The sequence below is a fragment of the Coregonus clupeaformis genome, chromosome 15 (assembly GCF_020615455.1).
Source record: "Coregonus clupeaformis isolate EN_2021a chromosome 15, ASM2061545v1, whole genome shotgun sequence".
In the NCBI taxonomy this organism is placed as follows: Eukaryota; Metazoa; Chordata; class Actinopteri; order Salmoniformes; family Salmonidae; genus Coregonus; species Coregonus clupeaformis.
In genome coordinates, this window is record NC_059206.1 from 5,852,534 (window position 1) to 5,857,286 (window position 4,753).

At 39.4% G+C, this 4,753-nt stretch overlaps 1 protein-coding gene across 1 annotated transcript in view; it reads right to left on the reverse strand.

The window, feature by feature from the left end:
* Positions 1-228: 228 nt before the first annotated feature.
* The window catches only part of LOC121582074 (protein FAM102A), a 62,138-nt gene continuing 57,613 nt past the window's right edge, over positions 229-4,753 (reverse strand). The window contains exon 12 of the mRNA XM_045224969.1: positions 229-4,753. This exon is cut by the window's right edge and continues 936 nt beyond it. The gene's annotated coding sequence lies outside the window, so the exon portion shown is untranslated.

Sequence of the window (4,753 nt, forward strand, 5' to 3'; positions counted from 1 at the left end):
GGTTCGATTCCCACGGGGGGCCAGTATAAAAAAAATAAAAAATGTATGCACTCACTAACTGTAAGTCGCTCTGGATAAGAGCGTCTGCTAAATGACTAAAATGTAAATGTAATAATTCCACTACAAGATGGAGTCAAAGTAACAGCATGATCATCACTGAGGTATAGCCTCCTATATGAAATTGAGAGGTACATATTATGAATGTGTTATAAATCAGACAAGTTTTTTCAGATGCCCAACAACAGCTTTATTTCCCCAAAATATGACATTTAAATTGTTCAAATAGACATTTACAATCTTGAATAGGAAACATTACAATGTGTGTACAAATATAGTTCCAATTCATCATGTCACAGTGTCCCTCCCTCCTGAATGTGATAGAATTAATGCATTTTAGGAGAAAAATGAAAGATGAGGAGAAAACTTTGGAGCAATACCTGTGTGTGTGCGTGTGTGTGTGTAAAATACATCTCTAAATAATTCTGTAAAAAGTTGTCTATTGATATAAATTAATTAACTGTTGATTTTTCATATAAATCTCTTATCTTTATTAATATTATAATTCTTAATCAAGGTCATGAGTTTGGGTGGACCTCTCGGAGAGTCTTGGACTCGTGTGCATAGTTTTAAAATCCCTTTACAAAGATGACAAAAATAAAAGAAATAAAGGATAAATAATTAAAATAGATAAAATGTTAGTTGTCCAGACCTAAGTGCTGTGATCATGAATATCATATCAGCCAAGGTTTCAGACGGAGGAATATCTGGTCCCCATTCAATTCTGGTTCCCCTACCTACTGAGCTGACGAGCCTTAGGAAAGGCCCATGTGAGTTTGAAAATGATGATATTCAAAGAAATGTGTGATTTTTAATCTCTGATTGAACCATGAAAGTGATTTACAGTACTCTTTCTTTCAGAGAGCAATCTGTCTGTTGACTGCCATCCTCTTACCTAGCAAGTTCTTCAACCCACAAAATGGAGGTGATATTGTGGTTGAAAAGCATTGACAAATATCTGATGATGTGTTGTATCAGAGAAACCTCACCCTCCATTGTGGTGTGTTGATTCATTAATATTTCAAATATGAGGAGAAAATCCTTAGCGCTCCATTCATGACAGCAGAACCTCATGTTAACATATTGGTTCCACTCGTTTGTTAGAAAAATCACAGGTTACAAACAGTTAAGTATGTAGGAAAACAGAACCTAAACAAATCAAGGAATATACAATGAGCCCTCCTGTACCTATAAAAACAGTAGCAGGGGAATCAGAAATAACCAATTATTACAACTACTTAGTGTATATATTTTTTTTTGTATACTTGCTTTTTCAATGTTTCAAAGTAGAGCACAGGTATAGGTTATCCAATACATCTCCGCTGCATAGAAAGAATAAACCAGCCAGCTGGTTAAAAAAAAGTAAAATATTAATCAAGTGTTTGCCATTATAACCATTATCATTAATAAAATGCTTGGGACTACACTACTACGAGACAGACAGTGTAACATAATGAAAGAGGCCAAGTGAAAGAAAGAAAGTGATTTTGTTGTGAAAGAAGCTCCCGTTAAAATACACAGATTCAGTGTCTTACAGAGGGCTTATATAATCAAAGTTGCTCAATTAGAGTTGAATGGTCCATATCAGTTTGACACATTAAAAATAAAGCTAAGAAGAAAGTCTGTGTCTAACATTTCCCCATGCATGTGTATGCACGTCACTGAAGTTGAAGTTTATGCATTCATTGTTTCCTTTTTTTGACATCCAGTACAGTATGTACAATGACAAGTTGGAGAGTGAAATATACCCCCAAAAAGCACATTGCAACAGCACACTCAGCCCAACTTTCTGTGCCTCTGAATGTCAACTCTCCGTATGCAGTGAATGTTTGCGTCCCAAATGGCACCGTATTCCCTATACAGGGCTCTGTTCAAAAGTAGTCCACTATGTAGGGAATAGGGTGCCATTTGGGACACAAGCAATGTCTGTTGTAAAACATTTCCTTGTTAGGAAGCTATGTTGAAGCTACAGGTGTGTAGATAAAAGCCCATATTGCACTTTTTCTTTGAAAGACATTTAAACTGAACAGATTAAGGGCGAAACAACAGGCTAAAGCGCATTAGGTCCATTTTCCTGCTGAGGGCTTTGAGATCAACTGAAAGGTTACTCAGGGGTCAAGAACCGTGAGACAGGTGAGTGGCAAGCTCTTTTGGATTCAGCCCACATACACAATTCAGCTTGCACACACGCATTCATTTGCAGCACAGACACATGCACATGCACACACTTGGACGGACACACATACATGCACAGACACACACTCGTACGCACATACACAATTCGTGGACATACACACATACACACATACGCACATTTCCTCATTCCCTCTCCATCCCTAAAAAAGATATACGCACAAACACACACGAACACACATACAAGAGGACATTGTCATTTGGGGGTGAGAGGGGAGTTTCTACTCAAAAGCCTCCATTGTTAGCTCTGATTGGCTCTGACTACACCATACCCACAATGCAATGTTCTTCTAATGGGATCAAAATCCGGGGGCGAATTACGTTTCTCCCCAGGAAATAGAATAGCTTGGACAATTAGGTGAAGATGACCAGATACCACTGTCAGATGTATCATTAGAGCCCTTATTCAATTGTAAGTTAATTACGCTTGATAACGACTGGTGATATTGAGGCTTTAGTGGAAGGGCAACAGTTGGTCAGTTCTAGCCCATATAGAAGGTATTTCAAAAAGAAGGATTAATAAGTTAGCCAGCCAACTTTAGTAACCCACTTCAGTAACCTAACCACTTATGGGCCCCCACTCAATCAAAATCAGTGACCAGGTTTTGGGAAACACATTTGAAATAATATGCGGTCTCCTTTTGCATAACACTGTAAACATTGGATTGTTGAGAACACAAATCCAAAAGGGCTTTCTTGCAGCTCAAGAAGATGTATTGAGTTTAATTGACAACTCCAGTCCTTGACAACAGGGAGGGATGTCATGGGCATGGTGACACAAAATAATTGGGTCTGACATACAGGACAAATGAGCGACAGTCAGACGGAAGGAAGATTGTCAACAAAGAAAGAAATTCCCCTCTTCTTTTAGACAAAAAATACAGAAACCGTTTAGTCTGATACTCTTGATTTTCCAACTTGTCCACTTACTGTATAGTCACCAGCCAGCTGGTGAGCATGAGGATAGTGTCTCACTTTACGGAAGTAAAGAAGACTATGTAAAAGACCCAGGGGAGGAGAGGACCAAGGGCTTAGACTACTGTAATCGATTACCAATCCTGCCTGCATTTACCTAGACTACAGTAATCGATTACCAATCCTGCCTGCATTTACCTAGACTACAGTAATCGATTACCAATCCTGCCTGCATTTACCTAGACTACAGTAATCGATTACCAATCCTGCCTGCATTTACCTAGACTACAGTAATCGATTACCAATCCTGCCTGCATTTACCTAGACTACAGTAATCGATTACCAATCCTGCCTGAATTTACCTAGACTACAGTAATCGATTACCAATCCTGCCTGAATTTACCTTGACTACAGTAATCGATTACCAATCCTGCCCGCATTTACCTAGACAACAGTAATTGATTACCAATCCTGCCTGCATTTATCTAGACTACAGTAATCGATTACCAATCCTTCCTGCTTTTACCTAAACTACAGTAATCGATTACCAATCCTGCCTGCGTTTACCTAGACTACAATAATCGATTACCAATCCTGCCTGCGTTTACCTAGACTACAGTAATTGATTACCAATCCTGCCTGCGTTTACCTAGACTACAGTAATCGATCACCAATCCTGCCTGCGTTTACCTAGACTAGAGTAATCGACTACCAATCCTGCCTGCTTTTATCTAGACTACAGTAATCGATTACCAATCCTGCCTGCATTTACCTAGACTACAGTAATCGATTACCAATCCTGCCTGCATTTACCTAGACTACAGTAATCGATTACCAATCCTGCCTGCGTTTACCTAGACTAAAGTAATCGATTACCAATCCTGCCTGCATTTACCTAGACTACAGTAATCGATTACCAATCCTGCCTGCGTTTACCTAGACTACAGTAAACGATTACCAATCCTGCCTGCGTTTACCTAGACTAGAGTAATCGACTACCAATCCTGCCTGCGTTTACCTAGACTAGAGTAATCGACTACCAATCCTGCCTGCATTTATCTAGACTACAGTAATCGATTACCAATCCTGCCTGCATTTAACTAGACTACAGTAATCGATTACCAATCCTGCCTGCATTTACCTAGACTACAGTAATCGATTACCAATCCTGCCTGAATTTACCTAGACTACAGTAATCGATTACCAATCCTGCCTGCATTTGCCTAGACTACAGTAATCGATTACCAATCCTGCCTGCATTTACCTAGACTACAGTAATCGATTACCAATCCTGCCTGCGTTTACCTAGACTAGAGTAATCGACTACCAATCCTGCCTGCTTTTATCTAGACTACAGTAATCGATTACCAATCCTGCCTGCATTTACCTAGACTACAGTAATCGATTACCAATCCTGCCTGCGTTTACCTAGACTACAGTAATTGATTACCAATCCTGCCTGAATTTACCTAGACTACAGTAATCGATTACCAATCCTGCCTGCGTTTACCTAGACTAGAGTAATCGACTACCAATCCTGCCTGCTTTTATCTAGACTACAGTAATCGATTACCAATCCTGCCTGCAT